At 46.0% G+C, this 27,926-nt stretch overlaps 2 long non-coding RNA genes across 2 annotated transcripts in view; both read right to left on the reverse strand.

Annotated features, from left to right (window-relative positions):
- The window catches only part of LOC135316044 (uncharacterized), a 146,982-nt gene extending 143,897 nt beyond the window's left edge, over nt 1-3,085 (reverse strand). The window contains exon 1 of the long non-coding RNA XR_010375500.1: nt 2,942-3,085. This is a non-coding gene — a long non-coding RNA (uncharacterized LOC135316044). The remainder of the gene's footprint in view (nt 1-2,941) is intronic.
- The window catches only part of LOC135316119 (uncharacterized), a 281,933-nt gene that overhangs the window by 240,638 nt on the left and 13,369 nt on the right, over nt 1-27,926 (reverse strand). The gene's annotated exons all lie outside the window — the stretch shown is intronic.

A 27,926-nucleotide genomic window follows, 5' to 3' on the forward strand; every position in this document is an offset into this window, starting at 1 on the left:
GGATCCAGTTCAGGGAAACAATTCCCTAACAGTTGCTCAGGCAAAGCCCTCTACACCAAACACCTCTGAATGGTGCAGGCCTCTAGGAATCTGGAAATACAGAGGTTGGGATAATACCTCTCAGGCAGAAAGCCCTTTGTGCCAGTCCCCTGTCTACTAACCATCCACTGCTGTGGACGGCTTTGGTTTGTGGCCTGGGACAGAAGGATTTATGCAGTGCATCAGGACACTCCCAGACAGATGTCAGAAAAAATCTCCATGCATCAACTCTGGTCAGCTGCTGCTGAAACCTCCCTCCCCGAAGTCCCACCCTGAGGACCTCACACTCACACGTTCTTTTAGGGAAATGTGACCCACACACACATATGGACTTTGGGAAACAACTAAGTGTCCTTTAATTTGCTAAGGACTATGGAAGCTCTGAGCAGAATGTAGCTATATGCCTTCCCAGCTGTGAACCAGGGCTCCAGGCCTTTCTACCCACTGGTTTGCAGAAGTTGCCTATTTACACCTGCTGGAAATGGCACACAACCACTACAAAATGTTTGCCAGCTGTATTTGGCCCTGCAAACTCATACAGAGTAAAGTTCTCCTGCATGTGTTATGCAGCCACCAGTGTTCAAGTGCTAAACATTCCCAGAGGACATGGGCACAGAGACACCCTGCGATTCTCGCTGCTGCCTGCCTGCAGTCAGAACCCATGGGCAAAGCCACACCGACCAGAAAGGAAGGAAGCAGGAGGGAGAGATGGGAGCTATTCATCATAAGTCCACCTGACAGCTGGACGGCTTCCCTGGGATGCCAGCTGGAATTTTGACTATCTGGTACTTGTAAATCCTTTACCTTCCTTTTACTTTTAGGGTCCTGGTAGCTAGCCCTGGAGGAGATGCCAGCTCTCTGCATCCAGCACTTCCAGCCTCTGAAATTGCTTCCTGCCCTGTGTTGATGTTGAAGTCAATCCCAGAGGCAAAGCAAGCCTGAGAAACAAAGAAGTATGAGCCAGAACAGGCAGGCCAGCAGCTGGGATATTGCACAGAAATGGCAGTCTCTCCAACATAGTGATGCTTTCATTTCAACTGTTATAAATTTTTTGCCCCTCCATATAATTCTCTAATAATCACCCTATTAACAATGTTCCATTTGCCACACAACTCAGGATATTAATCCTATTAGTTGGTACTAATCCTCTGCAAAACAAAATAGAAATATTCACTCTCTCATTTTCTCAGGGTAAAAAAACCGAGAGAAAGGTGGGGAAAAGAGAAGACAAAGATACTTTCAGAGGTTTGCTGTTTTCTAAGTTAATTGAATGGAACTGGGTCTCCTGTGGTCTCCATATAGGATTCCATTATCACGTAATGGGGTGTCACATACAGCCTGTTGATAAGAGACAGTCTTTCAGATTAAGTATTAACTATCATATTTGGAAATCATGCATTTTTCTACCCATTGGGGCATCAAAACCCAATATCCCATTTCCCTTTCCTTCCCCCAATGCCTTCTTCCTTTACTACACACTAATTAAAGAGTGGGGAGGGGACTGGTCTGTGCTGCCGAGCCCTAGACAAACTTTGCTGAGCAGGGAAAAAGTAATGAAGTGAGCATCCCAGAGAACAGAGCTCTTTCCTATAGGCTTTCATTTTTCTCCTACCCCCTCTTGTGCTGTATTTTTTCATATTTCTGTGAAGAATTGCTAGCAGTTTCCATTCTCTCCTGCTCCACAAGGTGAGACTGGCACCTACTGGAACCCTCCTGGAAAGGCTGAGACTGCAAACAAAAAAACCCCTTTTCTCAGCCTGGTTGTCTCCAGCTTCATGTTATTTTTCCCCCTTCATCAGACAAACAAACAGCTCAGCAGGCACAGCAACAGACAGCACATGCTGGAGTAAGGATTTGACATAGCTCCATTTTTTAAAGGTGCTCAATTTTTAAGCTGTTTTGTGGTAATTAGGGGTAACCATCATTAGTCACTTCATTTGTGTCAGCCCATAGGGAGGGAACCACAGGCACAGGTCCTGATAAAGCTCCCAAGGTTATTCTGGGTCTTTGAGGCTCTTCACTCTTCTCATATGTCTGAGTACCTAATGGAAGTGAGAGCAAACATCCCTCCAGGTACAACATCTATCTTCATTAGTTTCGCCTCCCCTTCCCCCACACACTGTAGGCTGGTACTGAGGATTTCCTCATGCGATGTGTTCACATGCTGGTCCATCCTCTGCAATTTAGATTTAGACCCCAAAACGGTGCTCTTCCACACTTCTCCCCTAGCCATAGACTTCTTCGATGTCCCCCCTCCAAAGCTTCATGGGCCAACCTCAATGGAGCAGCAGCTTGGCTTTATTCTGCCTCTCTCCCTCCTCCCATCTCTCCTTGCCAGCCCCACTCCCCAGCCATAACACCAGCCTTGTTCCCACTCCAGACCTCCAACACAGCTCGTACAGACCTCCAGCAAAGCCCAGCCACCCATGGTCTCCAAGCTTCTGAGCCCTGGAGAACACATCCTGAATCCCTCACTGTCTGATCACCCAAGAGAGCAGCTCTTTCACAAAGGTTCCCTGCTAGTTTTGCTCTGTACCTCACCATGTATTTTATCATTTACTTTGAAACACAGAGCAACATGCCTCCCAACTCGGAGATCACCACACCAAAAGCCTCAAAATAGGCATCACAGATTAAGCAACGGCACATAAAACAGGGGAGAGGAAGAGCTGCATGCCACAGCATGATGTGAAAAGGTCAGAAGAGAATAAGAGAAGAAAAGCTGGAGAACAGACCAAATCCAGCAGATTTTTAGCTGAACAAAGTGCAGCTGGAGGCTGGGAACATCTTGTGGACTGGAGCTGCCTCAATTATAGGGCTGCAGCTCTTATTAAGGGAAAGTCTTCCCTCTGTTTACATCTGCCTACCCCAAAGGCTGCTAACCTGAGCATGCATGACTCACCATTATAAATAAAGCTGTCCCAACACAGGGCACCAGACACCTCCTGATTAGCAAGTCTCATCCACCCTCTTGCAACATCTCCATTAGGGAGCTCTGGCTCAATAGACTCCCCCTTTGTCTGAGAAGCAGCAGCTTGTCAGAGACCTGTCAGCACCAACAGATGAGGCCGGCCAGCGGGAGCTGACTCATGTCCCCCAGCTGGGGATGTTTCAAATGGTCCTCTGTCCTCAGAAGCAGCATGCCCCTGCTTCAAAAAATACAGAGTTCAGCATGTCATAATTGCTATGGGTTGCACAAAGAGACGTTTGTTTGGACAACTCTCCAGAGCAGCCTTGGCAGTTCTGTGTGCACAAGGTGGGGTGAGATGTTCTTCTCCACCTCCCAGACTGATTGTCTCAGCTGGGAAGGAATCAGAAGCGCACGGTATGGAGACGCTCAGCAGGCTGCCCTCAGTGTGTGTGGCTGGGGGTGGCAGAAAGAAATAGAGACTCCTCCTTCCAACAGAGCTTCAAGATGTCCTGCTGTCTTCAGGAGCATATTGGATAATGACCAGAAATCAGATGTACTCAAGAGAGAAAGGGGCTCCGTTACACTGATGCAAGCTTGAAAGGGCTGTTACAGCATCTGTGAAATTCCTCTGGATTTACATGGGGATAAAATGGAGTAGATACTCCACTCAGCTGGACTGACTGATAGCATCTACAGCCACTGATAGGAACTAGGACAAAGAGAAGAACTGGGTCCAGGGGAGTATATAAGAGTTCAGGCACCAGCCAGCTCATTACCTGGCAGCAATTCATAGCCTGGTTCTGAAATCAATAGAGGCTGAGAGCACTCAGCAGACAGACTAAGCCAGGTCTGTAATTTACTGTAATTCTGAGCTGCTAGATTACTTTCTTCAGGTTTTCCAAGAGAAATAGTTAGTCACAGTGGTGAGTTACTCCCCTTTATAGGCTCTGTTTTCCATTTTTCCCCTTCCTGATTGTCACCCCGACTTCCTTTCCAGTCCTGGGGAGCAAAGAGTGCTATTCCAGCCTCCCAGCATGGCCTCTGCTACCTCAGTGCTCAGTCTCCAGGAAGAGAGAAGGCTTTGCTGGTTTTCAGAGTATAACTTACTCTCCAGCTTCATCAATGTCATTCCTTACCCCTACTCTGGCAGCTACACAGATATCGGAAGAGGAGCCAGCTCTACTGACGCTTCCAGGAACAACTACATCCCAGCCACCACTAGGCTTCTTGCGAGATCCCACGGCCTATGGATTCAGCCAAAGAAGACCAAATACTCAGGCAGAGCATTTAGTGTCTTGGATTATCTTCTCACCTGTGTTTGACAGCACACCCTTAGAAGACCCACCTATAGGCAGCACGTATAAATAAGAGCTGCTCTGGAGAGGCCTAAGATAGACTTGATGAGACAGTGTCATTCCCTTTCATGGTCCACCTTTGGGATTTACTGCTCCAAATGCCAGCATATGCCACAGGCCCTCTCTTTTGCAAAAGATGATGTTCTAAAGGTATCACTTTGTGTAGCTGGTGACAGAGCCCACTTGGGCTTCTTTTAGGATGGAGAACCACCCCCAGCATAGTCTCAGATTTGCACTGCCAGAAAACCATAGCTGGCTATCTCGCTGCTAGCAAGAGCTTGGGAAAGAAGGATTTTGACCTCTTTCATCTTGACTGGGTCAAGGAAACACTGGCTCTGGTGATAGATGGTTGACTGTAATTCCTGCCTACTCATTAAATGAGCGTGAACAGACAGAAGCATGAGCATGCTCAAATGAAAAAGCAGCAGGCAGTGGTGGAAATCCCAGAAGCTCTACTGACCAGGGAGGTATCAAGGGGAGATACTGGCAGGATATGAAGGACCACAGGGAAGAAACCTGGGGCTTTTCCTTGGATGAGAGCTGAAAACCAAAAATCACCTCCACTAGCTGTGTGGTTTCAGAGGCTGAAACTGTGCTGCAACGAAAGAACAGCCCCCAGAGTAGCATAAACCACAGCATGTGCCGTGTCCTGCCAGCCTGTCCACAGGCAGCCTGCCTGCCATAAACAGTAGGGTCGATCAGGCATGGAGGAGAAAGGATGGGGTCCAGCCATTCCCAAAGCTACTTTTGCAGTCTTGCAACATGAAAGCCAAATAAATCTGCTCCTAAGGGAACCTCCCATCCAACCACAGCCAACAGAGCACAGAGTTCAAGGCCCGCATAGACCATGTGGTCTGATCTCCTGTCTAAAAAAGGGTGGCCAGCAAAATTTCTGTTTCCTGACCTCAGTAACATGCCCCAAAATCAAGAGCACCCAAACCCTACCCCTCAGCTCAGCAGCAGCCCTGCCTCTGCAAGACCACGTAGCCATTAGAGCATTTTCAACTCAGAACCTGGTGGTGTGAGTTACGGGGCTCTCCACATGCTCGCTGGAGCTGGCACTAACCTCAGGCCCCCAGCCTGAGGGCCAGTGGGTCAGACAAACTGCCTCTGCTGACAGGGGAGCAGTGTTGTGTAGCCAACAGGGTGGAAACAGGAAAGGCCAAAGTGGGCCTGCAGCATTTCTGGGCTCCTGCACAACCAGCAACAAGGCAGCTCCACGGCTGCTGAAGCAGGGAAGCAGCACAACAGAACACATCCAGGTTGGGCTGTCAATGAACAGCCTGCTCCGAAAGAAGAGGGACGCATTGCGAACTAAGTCCAGCCCTCAATGACTATTTCTGATGTAGCAGGAGTACCCTCTAGTGGGAGAATAGCTTGGAGAAAGCCTTTAAAATCATTACATACACACACAAATGCAGGATTTTCAATCTCAAAAAAAATGCACTGAGAGTGAGCATAAGACAAACAGAATAGGTTTGAAAACAGAGGGAAACATCATGGGGAAGTAAAGGTATAAAGTCTGGTTATCACTTACAGTGTTGTATTTTACTTTGCCAAGAAAGCCATCTAAAAACATAGTCAAAACAGCTTTTTCAAGTATTTCCGTGCAGGGAGAGCGCTGGGTTGGAAACCAGATAGAAGTCTACTCATATTCATGAAGCCAAGCCAAGATTGTTTAAATACCCAAAGGTCACAGAAAAGCCTACGGCTGTGTGTCTTAATCCTGCTTACTGCTTGAAAGCTTCTGGGTGTGGAAGTAGTCTCTGTACTCGTGGCAGAAGCCCAACACGTTTCCTGAGGACATCAGAGCCGGTGAAGGCGTTTTGCTTTGGCTCATGGCTGAAAGATTTTGCTGTTAGAGGAGGGGGAGAACTGGGCAAGGACTGATGCATTGGACATAAAGGATGCAAAGGATGCTGTAAACTGTATACAGATGGGATCAATATGCTCTCCCCAGTGACTTGCTCTAATATCACACTGACACCGCAGTGACAGGTGCAGTATTAGAACCTCAATAGAGTGGAATTATGTAGTACCTTCGGGGCCCTTCACATGCAAAAGCCTATCTAACCTGAATGTTATATATAGATCCCTTCATCCACTGGTGAAATGCACCTACCTCCAGGGAGAGGTTCCTGGTGTCTAAGCCTCCAGCCCTTCTGATTTGGGCAAAGATAAATACAGTCAGGGATTCTGAGCTGTTTTGTTTTCAGATTAAAGATCTATGCACTGTTTCCTGCAAAACAGTAACTGTAAAGAAGTGAGTGGATTTAAAGAAACACAATCCACTTTTACAGCCAGGGATAGGAAGGAAACTGAAAAAGTCCATGCCAGGCTCAAGGTGATCTTTTCTATAGAGATGCAGGTCAGTTAAGCATCTGACGGAAATCCGTGCTGGTAGTCACACAATCAAGGTAAAGCAGGCATGAGAGTTGGGAGTGGGAATGCTTTGCAGATCAATTTAGAAATGGTGGAAGAGGTGACAGGTAGAGGAAAGCGGTGGGTTAAGCCCAGCATCCCCTCTGGGAGATGGCACAGTGCTCCCTCTGCATAGTCATGTGCAACCCACAAGTTCCCTACTTTCTTCAAGCTCCAGTTACTCCTAGGAAATTTGGCCAAGGCCTCAGAGTCCCAATTTCTGGTTGTATCAAATTCCCCTTTGGTCCCACCTTGACCTCAAAAAGCCTCCTCCCAAAGACAATGCCCCCCCACAGCAGAGCTCACTGCTACCTTCCTAGGCCAGACTCGCTACCCACCTGGCTGCTTCAGTCCACAGAGACTTCTCAGCAAAGCACTGACCCAGCAGGGCACAACATGAAAATCATAGTAGCATAAAAAGATGCCACTCCTAGGCACTGATTCCACCCTGGATTCTGCTTCATTCACTGGGAAGCATCCTGGAAAAGATATTTACTCACCGAGCGAGCAGAAGGGAGGAGCCTGGCCCAAGGTGACTGGGCTGCAGAACTGGACCAGAGCCCAGACCTCTCCCAGAGGTATTCCTCTACCAGAGGCAGAGGGAGGGGGAGTTTAGCTCTCTGGAGGGTTACTCTGCCTTCCAGAGCAGAAGGCTGTGAATTCCCCATTTCCCACACTGCACGCTCAGTTAAAGTGACAGATGACTGTATGTGTGCACGAGCCTCCATCACTGTGGAAAGGATAGTGCAGATGATGTCTTAGAGAGAAATGAGAAGTTAAAAAAAAAAAAGAGAGAAATCTGATGTAAATGAAGGAAAAAAAGGGAAGAGATTCTTTAGATACCAAACATGCCACTGCAGAAACAGGGACACGCCTAGGGAAAATTTTAAAAAGTTTAAAGGAAAAGCAAAGCTAAAAAAAGAAGAAGAAAAAGAAAAAGGATCCTATTAAGATTAATGCTTTTTGGCTCTCCAACTCCCTCCAGCATGGCTCTTCCATTTCCATAAACCCATTATCCTCACTGCTGTTTCACTTAATTGGAAAATGTCTGTTGCAACCTAGCATGTTCCAAGACGAACCTTGGATGTATATGTAACAGGCACTTAAAAGTTTTCAAATATTTCAAATTTGCTTAACAGAATTATGTTAACAAAAAATGTGTGATTTTTTTTAACAAAACAAAAGAAAAAAAAACACACAAAAAACCCCAAAGCCCACAATAGTCATAAAACGTGTTCACAGGGCTAGAAATGCTGTTACATTCTTCCTGATCAGCATTCACTAAGCTTTTATGTGCACACACCATTATTGCCAGGGTAGAGAAGAGGGGAGAATAGGAAATGACAGTAAATGATTTGGCTGGTGAAGGTCAGGGAACTGAAACAAGGATATTAGTTTCACTGCAGTGGCACAGTGACAGCACACTGAACAGGGAGGTCATGCTCCAAGTCCCTTCTGAGCAGCACCCCCATGGGAAACCCCTGAGCTGTGCTTGGGGAGGGCAGAGGAGTGTTAGGGGCAGTGAGCAGAGCTCCAAGGTGGCTGGGCAAGAGCTAACTTGGAGGAATCTGGGACTTTCTGGTGGTTCCTGTCAGTTCTACAACTCTAAGAAGACAAGCTCCTTTGCCTCAACTTCTTTTGCTGTATTCCTTCCCTCCATCCCCACCAACCTCTCACAGAGTAGCCAGGAGCTACTGGGGTGACCGAAGCACCAAGACACATTATGTGGACTCAGATGCTTACTATGGGAGGTGGCCTGGTGCTAGGCTCATCAGCCCACCAGGCAGGCTAGGACCCGGCTTTTGTCACTGGTTGGCTACAGGACAGCAGGACTTGTGGGAAGCAGAGCAGGAATCAGATAAAGTTTTCTACCCTGGTAAGTGGTGGCTCTACTGGTTTTTAGCTGGTAAAGATCTCAGCAGAATATTTTGGTATGCATGTAACAAGTTTACAGGGTTGTTTAGAAGATAATGGCTAATTTTTCTATTTTCACGTGTCCTGGCTAGTCTCATCTTGGTCATATTATCTTGATAATGAATAAACTCTGCTAATTCTTGTTTTGTACAATAACCTCCATCATGCCACTAGTGCACATCACTATTAAGACAGAATTACAAAGATTTCAGGGAGCTTTATAAAGCTCTTTGGGGATGAACCCCACTGTACCCAATGTAAGTGCCGACCCTGGCCCTGAAAAGCTGTGTTAGGGCACAAATCTCTCAAATATTTGCTCTGCTCTCCTTTCCACTACATCTAGGCTGCTGTCCACAGCCATCATTTGCCTGCTGACCTACTCACTGTGTAATGGTATCACACCACTTCGAAATATGAGATTTCCTCTTGCTGTCTGTGCATCTGGCTCAGCCTAGCAATGCCCATGAAGAGAACACCCGAAATGATTCCCATCTGCAAGAAGTGCAGGAAATCCCCCTGACAGTGTCCCTGAATGCATCAAGAGACCTGCCAGTGGTATTCCTGGTGTTGTACCTTCATCCTGCCTGTTCTGTGAATAGTAAAGAGCTGAATATGCCAGGAGTTGTATCAAGTGCATCACAGCATCTTCCCCTCCAACTTCGTTGTCCTTCCTCATCCACACCAACAAACACCTCTTCTCGGACCTGCCTTTGCCTGGCTGGGGGAATACGGAGAGCATGTAATCTACAGCACAGGCTGAAAGTAGAGGCAAACCATTTTCTGGCAGCAGCACACAGGCAGCAGTAACCAAGCTGTCCCCTGCAGAATGGCATTGCCTGTGCCAGGGCCGGGCTCTGCATCATCAGCTGGACATTTACTGAGATGGATAGCTGCTCCTCTTCCAGCACTGCCTAATAGGCACTAATCCTCCATGTAAAAAGTGCTTGTGTTGCGTAATGGTCCTTGCATCTCAAGTGGAAACTGCTAGCTCCTAAAGTCTGTTTGGAAGAAGGTTCATCAGGCCCAATGAATGAAACAGCAGCAACAGTGATGAAGACAACAGCAGATGGTGGTGGACTGCCCAGAAGTCTGGGCATCCAAAGCAGGACCTAGACTTTGAGGATGGCTCCTGGTGGGTTTGTGAGCAAAACAACCAGATACCTTAGGCTTCTTGCATTGCAGTTGAGTGAGAGGTCTGAAGTGGGGAGGTGGCTACCCACACTTGGGCTGTCCAGGCTGAACTGAGAATCCTTTTGCTGTAAGGGAATGAAGAATGAGAGGGCTGTCAGAGGTAACTGTAGCTTTGCACTATTTCCAAGGCAGCACAGCACCTACAGTCCAGCTCTGTGTGCCACATCTGGCAGATAGAGCTGAAAAACAAAGTCTGTGCTGAAGTCAAAGTGTGAGGGGGCACGCAGTCCTAAAGGAGGTTGCAGAGCATTAACACCAAAGGGGGAGAACCAGGAAAAAGGTGAAATGAGGATTCCTGCTAGCCAGGCAAGAGAGAACGAACTCAGAATGCTTTTAATACACAAAAAAATTATGACACGGGGAGAGAAATTTAGCATGTTTTCCTGACAAGTGCAAGTTGACTCCAATGGTCCCGCACCACACTAGTTCTGTCTCTTCCTCCATAAAGGCATTAAATCAAATGTTGAAGCTTCTTTTCCAACTAATGATATTGTCACCAAAAACCAGGAATAAAACTCCTTAACACTGGATGTACTAAAGAGCAGGCATTACTTTATTCGGCGCTGGGTGCATGGGGATCTCTCCTGCTAGCATGCACACGTACTATAACTCCTTTTTGACATTTATACATGAAAGTTAACACACCACGCCTATCTAATACGTAATTCTTGACCTGACTGAGCAGCCCTTTCTTCCACTGGTCTGTATCTTCTGCGCTTAAATTTAGAGCTACAGTGTGATTTTAATTCACTGTGCATGCTCAAAAGGAGTGGGGGGGCTAGTCCTTTCGTCCCTCAATGGAGTCAGTGGTCACAATCTCCCCCTGCAGAACTACCTTTCCCTCAGTTACTGTGACTCTCACTGGTTTCATTGTTTCATGGTTGTGCCATTCCTCAATCATCCTTGCAGGAGAATGTTTCCTTCTGTTATCAGTCCTTGGAGTTTCTCAGCTTGTGAACCATGAATTCCTTTCACAAGTTGGGTCATTGAGTCATTTGTATTTCTCAGGATGTGGGTTTAGGTTAATAATGGCTCAAGCTGCAAGTTTAACCCTTTAGTTATTTACAACAATATGATGCCATTGTTCATGCTGCTGGCTGCTTTCGATGCAAGTGTAACCGAACTTTCCTGTAAGAGAAACAAGGTCCTGAAAGAGGCTCACTTCTGCTATGGAGTAAGAACAGAAGATGCTACGGAAATACCAAAACATTTAACAAAAGCAACCAAGACATGCAACCTACAGAACAAGGATGTATGCCTTATGGGACACAGACCTAGTACAGTCCCAACTTCCATTCAGCCACAGCTATATGATATTTTTCACCAGCTTTATTACTGGCTAACACTAAGGCCTGATATGGCTGGTAGAAAGATCTGCTCAGTGCCCAGTTAGGAAAATGCTTCTCTAACTTCTGCAGAGGCTGCAGGGCCACACTTCATGTGGGAAACCCACAGTTAATGGGCAGCCTGTTGCTCTGTGCCGATGGAAAGCACACGCAGGTGTGGAAGGTACATACCAGATGTGTGTGTATGGCATGAGCAAATGTAGTACAGAGACTGAAACACAGTCACATCTTTCCCCTCCCAAGCATCAGGTGCTGGCTACAGCCACCTCCAGACAGTCAGGACACAGGAAAAAGTCACTTTTGGTTTATTGGTAATTCACACAGGGAAGAAGAGGCTAAGCTGTCCAGTGACAACCCAAAAGCCAGGCAGGGAGATGTAGAAAAGAGCAGCAAATCAGGAGGAGATAAATAGAAAGATCTCCCCACAGTTCACAAACTCACACACTCACTGTTTCCTTCCCCCCTTCCCCCAAAACTGCAGTTCTGCTTAACCCGAGAGGCAAATTTATTGCTCAGCACAGATGTCCAGACAGTGCAATTTATTGTTTCAAGACAGAGGCCAGAGATGATAGGTCGCTACACCTAGATTTTTTTTTAACTGCCAAGACAAAGGGTTATGATATGGTCATATTGGGAGCATGAGGAATGAGCAGGAAGAAACAGAAACTTTGGAACACAACCAGACAAGGCAGCGACTAAATTGACATCTGATTTGGTAGCACAAATGTTTTGCAGGGCTTTGGACTACATAAGCAACTAATTTCCTCATTTAGCTAGCTCTAACTCTTAGTGATATCTTTTCTTCTGCTAGTTACAAAATCACTGGCCCATCTAACTGGCATTCAAACATCTACAGTTCCAGATACAAACATAAGTGTTTTTTCTTAAGCGCAGCACTACATTTTATTGAGGGAGAGATCGTGTGTGCTCCCAAAACAACAGGGTAGTTTTACAGTCCTGTAAGAGCAGAGGAAATTGCTGCTGCATAGCGCAACATGCCTGTGGCATGTGAACAACCAAACCCAGTATGTGTTATCTCAGCATTTTTGCCCTGCCTGCTCTAAACCTGCTGGTCCATCGCACTGACAGAACAGCAACTCTGCTATCCACTGCCCTGGGGCTGTTCTTCCCATCCCTACCCTCCTCTGGGTCCAAACACGATTTCCCAACGCGATTTCCTCCTTCCCCATCACAAGAAGAAAAAAGCTTCTTCGCTTTCTCCTTTAATGGAGGCTGCACTTGATGAAGCAGCACCGTTATTAGGGGAATGGACTGTTAACAGCATTTGGGCATTTCTTAGTAATGAGGGCAGTGAGATGGAAGGGGGGAAGTAATCAAAATACACGTACCAGATGGGCTATTTCAGACACATTTTTCTCCTTTAGCACCTGTGAAGGGCATTGGCTTTCAGCAGGGACACTTTTTGTAATGAAGTTAAACCCACAGAGCATGGTGGGACAATTTGTATCTGCCCATAGACAGGAGGAGGGAGGGAAAAGCATTGTCTTCAGAGGAGTTTTCTGGCACTAACGGGATTCTGCCTCGGCTAGGCCCAGGGGCTGAGAGCCTGTCCTGGTTTCAGCTGGGATAGAGTTAATTTTCTTCCTAGTAGCAGGTACAGGGCTGTGTTTTGGATTTAGTATGAAAATAATGCTGATAACACACTGATGTTTTAGTTGTGGCTAAGTGGTGCTTACACTAGTCAAGGACTTTTCAGCTTCTCAGGCTCTACTGACTGAGAAGGATGGAAATGGATAAGAAGCTGGGAGGGGGCACAGATGGGATAGCTGACCCCAACTGGCCAGAGGGATATTCCATACCATATGGCGTCATGCTCAGCGTATAAACTGGGGGGATTTTGCCAGGGAGAATTGACCACGGCTCGGGGACGGGCTGGGCGTTGGTTGGCGGGTGGTGTGTAATTGCATTGTGCATCACTTGCTTTGTATATTTTTTAACATTATTATCATTGTTGTTGTTATTGTTATTATTATTTCTTCCTCTGCTGTCCTATTAAACTGTCTTTACCTCAACCCATGGGTTTTACTTTTTTTTTCCTATTCTCTCTCCCATCCCACCAGGGCAGGGGGAGAGTAAGCAAGCGGCTGCATGGTGCTTAGTTGCCAGCTGGGGTTAAACCATGACAGAGCCCATTTCTCTACCTGTCCCCACCACAAGCAGAGGTTGATTCAGTCTCCACAAGCTTTTCAGTCCTCTCTCTGTTAGAGGACAAAAATAAAGGGGGACAGGGAACAGATGGAGAAGCTTGAGGCAGCTGCAATTGCAGAGAGCATGACACAGAGTCGCACTGTGTCTCCGGCTGAGAAGCCAAAACCTGAACACAGCCCTAACCCCATGACATTAAACTGCTGCATTAGCACAAGTTGCACTGTTCCCTCAAACTCCACAGTGGTGAAACACATCCTTAGGACAAAACAGGCAACAATTCTCCTTCACTTCAGGGAGGCTCAATAGTGTCAAACGCAAGCCAGAGCGAGCCCCTCTCCAGGTCTCTAGGAAGCCCAGACACTGCTCTGGCATAGCCATGGCTGCAACCATTTGTAGGGAATTGCCTGCTCTGTGAAGGGGCTGCTTAAGGAACATTGCTTCAGACAGGGAGAAAGGATGTCAGAACAGCACTGGATGCCTCTGAATATGGACAGGTTTTGCAAAAAGATGTTTGCAAAAGGATGGAAAGGTGAGTCTTGGGTGTGAGATGCTGGGCTAGGGGCTGGGAGAGTGAAGTTTCACCACTGAATCAGCGCATCTTTGGGTAAACCAGCCAACTCACCCAGGGGCCACCATATAAACCAGACTCCACTAAAATCAACAGTACTGACATCAGTGCTGGGTGTCATAGTACTGTATCTGTCCACTGGAGAGATGATGAAATTTTGTGGGCAGCTTTAGTATAGCTGCCAGGACAGAGGCAAGAACTGTAATGAGCATTGAAATGTAGAATTTTTCCCAGACACCTGAAAGTTTTTATACCACAAGTTTTCAGCTTTCCATTACTTGTTGAACTGAGTGCATCTCCAGCCTTGAAAAGGGAACGGCTATGATTTCAACTCATGTTGCTGAGAGCAGAGCATAATAAGATGGTAATCCTACCATTAGCATATAAGCTTTATTCACCCAGCTGTTACCTGCAGATATGACAAGTAACTAAGGGGCACAGGGTGGAACAGGCAATGCTCAGCGATGTCAACATGCAAAGATGTTCCATTATCTCTAAAGCTGTCACAGTGAGGATGGAGCTTTAACATTTGTCTTCCGTATCGTGCTGCAAAGACTCTACCCCCACCCCAGCCTGTTCTGTTTCTCACAGAAAATGGATGTTCTAGAGTAAAACAACAAAAACAAGCTATCGATGTATTATTTGTATGAAATAGGCAGCAGGAAATTGTGGGTAAAACCTGCCTGAGGCATTTGGCTTTGCAGGACAGCAAAAAAAAAAAAAAAAAAAGCCGAAACGGTGCTTGCAGAGAAGGACCCGCAGCCACAGGGCTGTCAGCAACACAACTGATCACCAGAGGACTGTTTTATTGCTTGGCTTGTTTTGCATTTATACAGTGATTAAGTAGCAGGAGTTCCTCAAGCAGGAAATGGTGGTATCAGCTTTACCTTTTTTTTCAAAGGGAATTTAAGGTGAGACTTGGGAAAAGGTTAGCGCTTGCTTTATTTATTTGTTTCCCCTTTCTGGTCCTGTTTGCTTTCTAGTCCAGAACTCTGCTTCTTCAGTGTGCATTCAATATTAAATTGCCTCTTAATGTACTAACAGCCAGACTTCTCTTGAAGAATATGCCCCAGCATAGAGAATTCACAGCATTTGTCAAGGAGAAAAGGATTAAATGAATAGGGACTCCAGCCAAGTTTTCTTTATTTTTCTTCCCAGGTACTGATAGATAAAAAAATTACAAAATTTCCTGGATTATTTATTTCTTTTTCTTATGCCTACATAAGCATTTTTTTGTTGACATAAACATCTCAAGCTCTCATCTCATCTACTGCCGTCACAAGCAGGACTTATCCAAGGTCATGGAGTCACTGGCAGGGCAGGGAATCAGACTCCACCTCCCAGATTTTAGCCTTATAAGTCTGGCAGTGGCCAGATTCTTTTTCTTCAAGGGCTTTGACCTTGGAATTTAGTTGTCAGCACATTCCCCAAGGAAGGTGCCTCACAAGGAGGCCGGCACAAGCACCGGAATGCAGCATTTCACTGCCATCAGTACCTCCACTGCTGAGCGCCGCAAAGAGATTTCTCATGATGGAGGAAAGGAAGAACCTCCCCATGGTTTCTGACAGGGAAGTGAACTATCTTCCAAGCCTACAATGACTGTTGTTTCCAGGTTCACCTTGTGATAAAGGGGGTATTCCCCTCCCTGTATTCCAGAGACAGCAGTTGGAGAAAGCTGCTTTTAAACTAAGTTTTTAGACACACTTGAGCAGCATCCAGGGGGATGGACAATGTGCAGATTCAGAAATATGACACATCCTTTGCAATCATTCTTCATGGCCTTGTCTCCTTAAAACACCATGGGCTCCAGCAGCGTATCATAGACAGTTCAATTGCTCTCATGTAGCGCTCTGCCGCCCACTTCCTGAGTTATGGAGGGGCTCAGCTATATTTCTAATGAGAACCACATTAGCTGGTGGAATGAACATGTCTATAAGGATCCACATCAACACTGTTTATTGCACCAGAGGTCGACATCCTTGGGCTGAGGGCAGGAGGGGGCGAATCCCCCTCAAAACCAATACTGAGGGAAAAGATCTGGCTAGCTAGATCCCAAATACCAAAGCAGAAATGGAGTAAGGACCTCTGCAAAGGATGTGGTGAAGCACTTTTGCAATGCTCCTGCTTCCCATCATCCACATGGTGAATGAGAAAGGTTACCTTGAGGGCTGCAGCCCTCCTCCAAGATGGGGACTAGTGTTATGAAGACAAAAATCCTGCTAGAGCAAACATCTGATATCCTGACTGCCTCTCTGAACTAGGTCCCTCTTTTTTATCTAGGGACTGCTGCCTTCTCTGACAGAGCAAAAAAAATCAAGAGGGCTCAGTGTGGAAATCCTAAAACTGCCTGCAGAGAAAAATGGGATTGGAAAAGTCCAGATACATTTATCCTCCCACACAACATGAGGCTGCCCTGCCCCTCAAGCAGGACAACAGCTAATCCTAGGTATGTATCTCCCTTCCCACTGATAAAAAAACTGCGGCAAAGGCCTTCCTGTTCGTATCCTCAGAGTAAGGAAAGCTTTAATCCTTTTAAAAAGCCTTCAAGGCAGCCTGGATTCCCACCCAGCTTTTCCAGCAGCAAGGCAAATCCCAAGTGCTTTTAACTCCATTGCACTGTAAACATGTGAGCATTAACAGTCCTCAGAAGCACATTTCTGAGTGAGCCTTAGGGACCTTGGGCAAAGTAAATAAAGTGGTGGAAAGCCTTTCTAGAGGTTTCATAGCCTCTAATTTCCTCACCCAAGAGTCACAAGTACAGCAGCTGTCACTTAAAGCTCTCAGCAATTCACACATCCCAATCCAGAGTTGTTTGAGAAACACTCAAAGCCATCTCCTCAATTGTCTCCAAAGTAAATAAAGTTCAAGGCAGTATGACAAGAAAATTAGAGGCTGTAAAGTCTTCAGAAGCAGTTGTGAGGTAAACTGTCTTGCCTGGTGCAAGGTGCATTAACTTACAGCCCCTTCTAAGTGATTTCTCCATGCCTAGAGTTTTGCTCAGAAGACCTAGCCACTCTCCAGGACACTCCAGTAAGACACACAGCTGAACAAGTCAAAGTGGATACTGCTACCCTGACAGGTGGATGGTCAAAGGGCAGAGCACTTGAGTGTGTCAGTGGGATTTCTCCAGCCCAGAGAGAAGGAAAGCAGAGATGGCTCAGAGATGAGTGCTGCAATGAAGGTCTAGAGAGATGCTTAGCTGGTGGGATGTGCCTCTGGAAAGAGGGCTGTTTGTGCAGGAGGGACTCCAGGCGGGTGGAGGAGCAATGCGAAAACCTACAAGCGCAGAAAGAGAGGGAGAACAATAGCACAGAGACAAGGTCTTGTTATACAGCACAAATAAAATGGGAACAGGACTACAAGGTTCTAGGAAGGGATAAAGGCACAACTTGCAACAGGAGGGCAAATGACATGAAAGTATGAAGGAAATGAGCATGAAGGAAATGAGCAACAAAGCTAATGAAGTGCTAGTGCTGCATTTAAACAGGGACCTTAGGCTACTACACTAATGCAGAAGCTCTCATGATAAACAGAAAGAAAGGGCTGGGACAAAAATATGAACAAGCATATGGCAGATGTGACCTCAACATGAGAAAAGGAAAAGATCCATCAGGTTTGATCATAGGAACTACATGTGGTATGCTCAGGAACAAAAGGGGCAAAGGTGTGAGTATGGTGAAGATGGTAGACAGCACAGAAGATGAGTAAAGGAGACTTTAGTTTGGCTCAGTGTCATCCTGGGGAAAGAATTAAGAAAGTTCTCTGAGTAGAGGAGGCTGCTGGTCAATTCTGAATCCCAAATGAGAAACTACCAGGTATTCCTGGTTAAGAGTGCCAGAATCCCATGATCTTGGGCTGGGGACAGGGAATGAAATTTGCTCTTCAGGAGATCTAACCTGCTATTCTGTACAGCACTCTTGGATTAAGATGGAGAGGATAAAAGATGAGAAGTTAAGTGTAGGCAAGGAACCACAACAAAAAGACTACAAGGTGTGCAGTGCTGTGAGGGGAGTGGCCAGGCTAGAGGCAGGCAACTGGTGGACTTCTGCCAGGAGTCCTGTGATTCACATGGTCTAAAAAAACCCAAAAAAGATTGTTCTGTGGTGCCAGATGTGTTGCATTTCAGTTGTCATGATAACACAAAGAGGGCAGAAATAACTGGGTGACCTTGAACACCCTAGACACAGAAATAAGATCAAACAGCCTAGAACAGAGGAGTTTTTGTCATGAGTTCACTGCCTGCAAATAATGGAGCATCTAGACAAGTTTGGAGTCTCAGTCCTTCCAAGACCAGCTAAATGCTGTGACTGTTAGAGGCACAAGTCTGAGGGAGGTGAGGCATTTCCAACAGAGAAAGAGCAGCAGAAAAATCTCATCTCCCATAGTCCTGTTCAAAGCCACAACACATAGGCATAGAGGACCACCACCACCAGAAGGATGTTCAAGAGAACAGAGATTTAACAAATGGAGGTTGAGATTTGCAATATTTCCAGGTAGCTGCACACAGAGCCCGCAGCACCTCTGCTCTCTTCCCAGCCGAGCTGCCCAGGGGCTGGAAAGCTGCACTGGCACAGCATGAGGCCTGGCTTAACACACGTCCCCAGCAAATGGCCAAGAGGTTGAACTTGCTGTAACCTCAGCAAGAGAGATCTGGCTTTAATCATGCTTTCTGGCTAAGCTTCTGGGCTCCTTCCCTAATGCAGAGACATAGCAGAAAAAAATGCAGCCTAAAAGTTGAGCTTTTAAAGAAAAAAAGCTTTCTCTGCTATATACATCATTACCCAACAATACAGAGTAGCTACTTAGAGTATCTCTACATTCGTTGAGTAAGAGACTTGATTTTAAAAGCCAGCAGCTTTATCCATGGTGTAATGTATCAAGTGCAAGCTGAATTGACACTTAGGCAAGTCAAAGCAAATGTTTTTAAGATGTGACAGCAGAGCCATTACCAGCTCCATATATTTCATTCTACTTTTGTGCACACAACCAAGCATATTATTGGCTTTTTATTTCCCTTCTTGTTTGCTTCAGGATTCTGATTAAAGCAAGGTAATATTTCATGAACTGCCAGGTTCTGCTTAAACCATTAGGTCCATATATGAGAAATATTTATTGGTTTAGGAAATGAGGGAAAAGGGAAGCTGGAGCACTGGTGATACATCTCTTCCACTTAGAAAACAGAGCAAAAGCTTTTCAGATTCTTGCTAGCCAAAGCTCTGATTCGTGAGAGGCTCAAGTTGGCTTGGTATCAAAAGCTGTAACGGCCGGACGATACAAAGCCCTGATCTGCTCTAAAGCTCCTGGATCTGTTCAGCTTTGTATTGGAAGTGTTAATGATGATAACAGAATTTATGCTTGGTTAATGTCTCGTAATAAAATCCACAGGCCTCCGCAATAGTCCTTTTTTGCAGCCTCCCCTCTCCTGGTGGTGTTTGAGGTCACTGCACTTGACTGCATGGCCCCCTTAGCCTTAAGACTGATGCACTGAGTATCCTTTGGCAGGAGCCAGTGCTGCTTTACTGCTAAGCACTCCTGAAAAAATGCTTGCTTTACCTGACATGCAATGGCAGGAAGGCAAGCAGGGTCTGAGAGCCGCAACCATCTGCAGGTCATAGCACAAATCCAAGCAGATTGGGGTGCCAGTGCTTGACTTGCTGGAGCTCCAGGGAAAAAGAGAGCAGACAGTGCAGCAGCCCAGTACCGACCACCATGATGCACCACAGCACTGCAGAACGGACCATCCCATGCTGGTACCACAAGGATCTTGTGCAGTGCTGTGCTGAGGCTCTGAAGAGGGCTCATCTGAGGGCCAGGGATTCCCAGAAGGCACTTGACAATGCCAGAGCAATGCACTCTGTCTCCAACAGAGCAGTCACAAGGAGTCACAACTGACTGGGAGAGGCAGGACCAGCAGATATGTCCCAAGAAGCCCTACTGTGCAGAGGTATCCAGTATGATACAAGACAGAGTGAGACGCCAGGCAGCATGCCAAAGGCTCGCATCAGCACAAAGTCACTACTGCACCGCCTTGCTGACTTGGCTGTGCAACTGCTTTATTTGTAGTCAGATCCAGAGTACCTCGTGAAATTACAACCTGAAAGACCTGTCCTCTAGGCAACTTAGCTAAGCAGAAGTAGGGTGCATACGCATTCTCTCACTACCAGATATGAAATGAAGCAGAGAACAGAGGCACATTGTTTCTAGTCTCACTTGGGATAACAAAACACTCTGGGATTATTAGGGTACTTTTCCAGCCATGCTGGAATGACAACCTGCACAGTTTCACTACATCTCAAAGCTGGATGCAGTCTAAAACCTGAATAGCCACAATTAACATAACCAGCTCAAGGGCTGACAAAACCTAACCTTCACTATGGGAACACATTGTCTTCCCTTTTCATTGTGTAGGGAAACATGGGACACAACAGGAGCTGGTCTGCAATGGAGCTGGTAGACACCAGCATATGAAGTTTCTGCTGCTCAAGCTTCCACAGAGGTGAGGGGAGCGTCACAGCTGAGGTTACAGCACACAATGCCCCATCCGCATCTCCAGGGCAGGTACAGAGCTGAATGAGTAATGGACGGGGCAGAAGAAGGGGTGATTTATTTAAGAGGCTTCTAAATCAGTTCACTGAGATGGCTGACCTTCTGACAGTGACTTAATCAGCACAAAACATTTTCTTGACTTGTCACCAGGGAATGGCAAAATATTCTCGGAAGAGCTTAATCTTTTATCTTAAGAACTATTTACATCAAGGAGGTTAGGACACAGCCGTAACCATACACAGCATAACCTTTGGAGCACAATTAGATTTGCTGTTCTTAAGAAACACTATCTGGGAACACAGCCTTTCTTGGCTTGACTTGTATCTGCTTATCCACAAAAGAAAAAGCTCTGTGTTGCCTCATTTTTATTCATGAAGATAAATCCATTGTGTATTATTCTAATGATCTCTTAAGTCTGCAATTTGTACCATTTTATAGCACTAAAAGTTAGAGATGCAGTAAGCCATGTATTTAAGGCTGGTAACTTAATGGGAACAGCACTAACTACTATTTCAGATTTTTAGTTATGTCCCCCTCCCCATCCTTTATAATTACCTTGTTACTTAACAGCAGCATCAGCAATTTTATTGATGTGCTTTTAGCACAGGCCACTACCAGAGGACAAGTGTGCTGGAGCATGTTACGGACTCCAGACCAAATTTTTAAAGAAGTATGAGAGAATTACCACCTCTCCCCCACCCTTAAAAATCTGCATGCATCAGCAAAGCCTTTTTAGCTGGTCATCTTTTAAGAGATAAAAGATCACTTTGGGCCCCCAAATCAAACCCATGTTATCCTAATAGATAATATCCTCTAATAAGCCTGTCTTTCTTCTTTATCTTGTAACCCTTTGGGGTGAGGGGATGGGGGGAAATCTGCAAACCCACTAAAATCAAGTCTAATTCATAATGGAATTCCTTTTGAATAGGCAAGCAGAAGTAAAGAAAGGTTTAACAAAAATATTGTGATCCTTCGCTTATTTCCGACCTGGGCAATACTGGCCTGTGAATCTTGAAATGGCCCGTGCTCCCTCACCCTGCTTCCTGTTCCTCAAATGAAGGAGCGCCTGGCTCTGTGGGACCCCATGGGAGCACCCTTCCCTGTGGCCAAGCCTCTTACCAAGGAGATGCCGTGCCCACAAACAGCCAGCTGGTATCAGCACTTGCCAGCACTCCTGCCCTGCTAATCTAGCTTTTCAGCCTTATGAGGCTGTCTTATAAACCAAATAATTCCACATTTGGCAGTGTGCAACCAGCATCTACCTTCATTACTGAATTTTACTGTACATCCCCACAGCTGCTGGGGAGAATGAACACTGTCTTGTACCACCCTTTATATGACTGGCAATGGATTTGGGGAGTTGTATCCATTATTCCATTGTTCACTTGTTCTGTACACATGCACCAGGAGAAAACAAAAGGTCTAGCACAGAGCTTATCAGCACATGGCAGGCATTTTAAGCCATCTAGCAAAGAAAAAAAACATGTTATGCATGTAAGAGAAGGAAATCCCTAATTGGAAACACAATTGTCTCCTAAGAAAGGCTCTAAAATCAACAGCCACTCCAATTTATATGGTGTTTTATCAAGCCAAATAGCCCCCAAGAGCTTTGCAAGATGAGACTCTAATAAGGCTTATAAAACTAGCCCTCTATAATAGAGGCTGGGGCGGGGTGGGAGTAAAAGGCCTTTAAGCATGTGAATTGTAACAGAAATGTAAGCCTGTCAAATCTTCAGCTAACAGAGGCTTGAGGAAGCTCAGCGGGGATGTGCAGTAGCTTCAAGTGCAGGCCTTCCTGGGGAACAGGTAGAGCAGCTGGGATTCAGCACCCAGACTGGGCAGTCAGGGCAGGATCTGATGTGGGACCAGGCACCACTCTCAGCTCTGTGACATTCCACTGCCTGGCTCAGGGCCACATGTGCAGGACACACTCTCAGCCCATAGGGCGCATATTTGGTGGATCAGCTCAGAAGACTCCCCTCCAAGTGGAAGGTGAAGGTCTCCTGTCTCGCCACCACCAGACTTCCCCATGATTTTTAAAAGGAAGCTGTGTGCCTTTATCCTAGCCATCAAGACATTTCACAGAGGAATGTAATTTTAAGGCTTTTTTATTTCCTCTTTCCCCCTCCACCCCCATAACAGGAGAGAGACTGAAGGAAAAACAGAGGGGACATTTTTATTCTAGCCTTTATGGTGTATCATGAAGGCAATGTGATATAGCAGCAATGAGTGTGTCATAAAGAACATGAACAGGATGGGGCACACCAATTCTGAAATATGCACGTAACATCATCTGCAGGAGCATGTCCTTTGAGTACCGTCGCTCCATCATCGCTGTCCTATCCAAGTGATAATACATAAGTCAAGCAAAGCAAAACCAGACTGCATACAAGTCACACTTCACTGCACAGTTCTGCAAACTGCACTAAAAAAACCCTCAGAGGAAAGAACCATTGCACAACTAGTTTCAAGCCTATTTTGAGTTGAACACTGGGGTTGTCAATACCTTGTTTCTGGCAGTTCTACAGTGGTTTAAAAACTACATAAATTAGCCATGGAAAACCCAAGGCATAAATTTGTTGCAGAAGCATCTCCTTCCTTTTGCAACAAATAGAACAAGTGCTTTAATCTGATTCACATTTTCTGGGTGATGCTGTTCTGTAAGCAAGTCTGTAATGGCAGATCTGTGCTTTGTGCTTATGATTCAAGAAGGATATATCTTGCCCTGCTGTGAAGGTGGAAGGCTGTTCCTTTACATAAGAAACTAAAAACTTAAAACTAAAAAACATAGACTGTTTTTTTTACCAACACATGCAAGTCTACAGATTAAGTAAGGCTGTCACTAGTTTCAATGTCTTTAAGATTATCTTGCTGAAGTCTGGGGGGGTGGGGGGGCAGGGAATCTGTTTTAACATTTTCTTAGACTTATAAATAAGGGTACATGAAAATCATTGTGGTTCCAAGGCTACAAAGCATACCCATCCATAGAGAAATATATGTAATTTAGGAGCAACATGTCTTTCCCGCACATATGTATAGGACTCTCCCACAGCCCAAGACGGATCTCCAAACCTTGGCAGAGACTGTGGCCAGCCTACAGACACAGCTTGTGGCCCCTGGCTCTCCTTTCTCCAAGCCACTTTATTTTAGCCATGGAAAAGGGATGAGCTCTCTGCAGAAGTTCTCCAGGTACTGCAAACATCCCGCTGCTGGCATAGCACTGAACTGGCACCACCTCCCCCAGCCTGCACAACCAGGAAGACTGCCTGTACTGCGACAAACAGCTTGGCATCCAGAGGGACTGCTGTGAGCACATGTCCTCCCCTAATGCCATGACAGACCCACAGCCAGCCACCAGAAGACATAGCACCTGACTTCCCCAAGGACAGCATTGCACACGCTTTTCAGCAAGTGTCTGTGCCCGGCCTTGTACCTTCCTAATCCTGACCTGCTGGCTTAACTTCCCAGTTTGACCTCGCACCTACCTTGGCACTGTGGACTTGGCTAGTGATTTCTGGGCTGTGGCTGACCCTGGTTGCTATCACTGGACCTGTTCTGCTCTTCTTGCTGGGGTACTGTGGGACTGCACCGCTTGCTGGCAAGGCCGAGCCTCTGCTTGCCCTGCTGTCACCCTTGGCTCCCTGCACGTTCTCCCTTGCTGCTCCCTGACAACATGAGCCTGCAGTTATGCCTGGAGTCAGTAATGCCAGCGCTACAGAGGAACAGAAGCAGCCAGACAGGCAAGTAACTGGCCTAAATAGGAGACCAGCTTCCTCTGAAAAATACAACTCAGGTATGACTAATGCGCCAGAAAGCTCATGTCTCAAGTAATCCCCCTGCTCAAGACTTTATCAATAATGCAAAATTGGATTGTGGAATACAAAACCCCTGAAACTTAATAAAAGAACTAGCTTAAGCACCACGTTGAAATTGATGAGTAAGGAAGGACAGCTTCAAACAAATTACACCTCAGAGCCAGATAAGACCTATCTCCAGGAGACTGGATGAAAGCCAAGAGCCCAGAGTAGCTGTTCTCACATCTAAAGTGAAGAGGCTCTGAGTGGAAAACAATGGGTGTAAGAATTAAACACACTTTCCAACCAGATTCTTCAGAACTGAAGGGTTATAAATTGAGGGAGAGATCTGCCAAATGCTTTTTTAGTCATTCCAGTACTTGGCAAACATTCATCCAAACATGGGAGTGGGGATCTTGGTACTGTGCTTGCATTGTGAAAGTCACCCAAAGGGCCACAAGTCCAGGTGTCTTACACCCAGCTCAGTTTCGCCTCACATCTGTGGATGCCTGTGCTGAAGTCTTTCTGCTGAAATGCCTGTGACTGTCCCAGCACAGGCATGTGGCATGTGCTCAGTGTTGTCCTGAAGGCAGTAGCAAGGGCAGCCACAGCCCAGCACACTGACCCTAAACAGACTTAGTTTGGCCCTGGAACAGGCAACACTGCTACAGGAGAACAGACTCTGAGGGAAACTGGGCAAAATCAGCACAGCGTAGCAAACGGAGAGGAAACTTCGGGGGCAGCAGACACACGGGCTGAGAGAAGAGGGAATGTATGCTGAGTACCAGTCAAACTGGAGCCAGGACTTTTGGAGGTAATGTAGCAAACTCTGGATGGTGCACAAAGAAGGGAAGAAAAGTTAGAGATGAATCTATGAAAAACTGAGATTCTTAAATGAGCAGACGCCGTTAAATTATGCAGACTGTGCAAGAAGTGAACTGCAGAGGTAAAGCATGCATACCACACCCTAAGACCTGCCAACCAAAATCCCAGTTTCTCAGGCTTATGGATAGAGCCTGATCCATCCATATGCTGATCTGGATCCTGATCCTGATCTTTGGATTAAGGCTATGCTGGATTCTCTGTTACCATTTCTGTGAGAGGCTTCTTCAGTGAATACCACCTTTCTGGCTAGCTGAAGACCAGGGCTGGTATTTGGGCTGCATGTCCCTCATGGGATCTACCCTGCACCATGCCTCCCACTCACAGAGCCTCTTCTGAGGTTGTACAACTATTCTGAAGCGTCCTCAGAAGACAGTAGAGGCATCAGCCATCAGTTCCACCCATCCTGCAGTCAGCACCCACAACGTGTGTGCAGCAGGCTCCCACGGTACAAGCAGAGCACCACGGGAGCCTGACAGGAGGAATTAGCCCCATACATCACCCCCAGCACTAGCACAAGCTAACAGGACAGCATGGACAAGCCCAGCAGTTCTCAAGAAGACTTCATACGTTGCAATCCAGGGTGAGAACATCTAGTCTGGAGCCAGGCTCCAAGCCAGCTCTGAGTACCAACTGCAGGGAGATAGCTGAAATTAGAGTAATGCAATTTCAATATCCTCACAGAGGTAAATGCGTTTGGTTGCCTCAAGGCCTCTGTAATCATTAATTATTAACTTAATGTCTGTCTTCCCTGAGGTATCCATTATCCCGTGTATTAATGGACCTTCCAATAAGGCAGGGGGTAAACAGCTTGCAGATTACCTGATAGTATTAATGAAAGTTTGCAAATTGATTTGGTTGGATTAGAAAGTGCTTGACAGTTAACTGATCTCAGAATTTGGAAAAACACCAGTGTATAATGAAAGATGTTTTCTTTCCTCTCAGCTTTATCTGCTCAGAAAAGAAGAGGAGCCAGGCATGGCAGTGCTGGCTGTTCTTTTGGATGCTTCTCTTTCCTGTCTCCCCTCCAAATGTAATTAAGGAAAGCCTCAGGCAGAAAACCCAGTTGTAGCAAGAGGTAATGTTAATGTTGCCATGTTCTAAATACCCCTTCACAAAAGTTGTCAATCTTATTCCTAAGACCTGGATATTTTTCTCCAGGCTTCCATATTTTTACTGCCAAGCTATGAGACAGGTCTGAGGGGCCAGATTCACAAAAGGACTTCAGTGAACAAAATCCAATCCAGTTCAACACTGAGATCCTCAGAGGTGCCTGCCTAAACCTTTAAACACCTCCAGATCCACAAACATGGAGTGAGGTAAGGGCAACAGGCTGAGCATACAGACATTTACAATTTGAACTTTCTTCTTACATAAAATGCTGCTCAGCTTATTTTCTGACTCCCAGAAAGCTGCTTTTATAACCCTCTGAAACATCTCATTTAACCGAAGGAGTATTTGTTCATTAGCGTTACTTGCAGCAGGATGCACATGTCAGCGTGGGAGTTCAATCCCCCAGGATATGACAAGACAATTCATACCGCAAAACACGGACTCCAGAGATGCTTCTGTTCTGAGTTTGCAGCTCAGCTCTCACCCCAGTTCCACTGGCTGCCACCTCCGCGCAGGTCAAATTATCACAGTCAATCTGCAAGCAGGACTACCACATCTGCAGGCTGTTCGAGATAAGACTGACCAATATTAAAAACAAGCATCTCCCCTTTCAAAAGATAAGGCAAGCCTGAGCAGATTACCATGACTATTTTTCATCCAGAATACCATATGCTTTTAATAGCCACATGCACAACAAGCAGCAGTCACGTTTCTAATCTGCCATGAGCTTTGCTGGGCCCTTTGCGCTCGAAGAGATCTGTATTCTCTGATTCTATCTGAATGTCAGGGAGTGATTTAAAGTGAGACCAAGTAACAGGCTTTTCTTGATAGATTTTTGGATATGTTGCAGTTTGCTATTTAGTCAGGTAGCATCTGTTCTTCATGCAAGGGAACTCAATACTGCTCCTTCATGTAAATTTATGGAAGAAGTTATGATTTTATCCTATATCCTAATAAGGACTCAAACTCTGGTTTTAAAAGCAGAACCCTGTTTGTGCTGGAGTTTTGTGCGTGTTATTTTATCATAATTTAAAATCAAACTAGTCAGACACCAAATTATTTCCCGCTGAGAAATGTGCAAAAGCTCCCTTTATTCCTATATCCTATTTACCACTGGCATCTTGTATTTATAGAGTGTAGATGCAGAACTTAACATCCATGTTTTCTCCTTTTAAAGTCTCTCCTTTGATCTAGTCATCCATCCAGGAGATTGCTTTGATCCTTGCAGTTTTGCTAATTCCAAATATGCAGTTATGCTTATCTAGTCCTGGAGGATCTGAACATTTCAAGCCGTCCCTCATACACTGCCAGTTTACCAATACACCACAGCTTTAATCAAACACAACTTGTTCTTGCCCAGAGCACTACAGGCTACAGACTGCTCATCTGCCATCCTGAAAAAAACCCAGAGAGCCTGTTTCTCTTTGCCTGGCCACATCACAGGACGACAGGTCTCTTTATGGGAAGCAGGACGGAGAACAAGCTGACCTACTGCCTGTGATAGGTCAGCAAGTGGAAGAGTCCAGCAAGAAACAGTCACAATGAGGAATGGAGCTCTGGGCACTCAGAGAGCTGCACCTGCTGGAAGCCTGTTAGGTCACTTGATCGTGCCATCGTTCCCCCTCTCTTCCATCACTTTTCAGTCTTGCAGAAGTCATTGCTTACTGGGTTGGCATT

Source organism: Phalacrocorax carbo, chromosome 17 (genome assembly GCF_963921805.1).
Source record: "Phalacrocorax carbo chromosome 17, bPhaCar2.1, whole genome shotgun sequence".
NCBI lineage: Eukaryota > Metazoa > Chordata > Aves > Suliformes > Phalacrocoracidae > Phalacrocorax > Phalacrocorax carbo.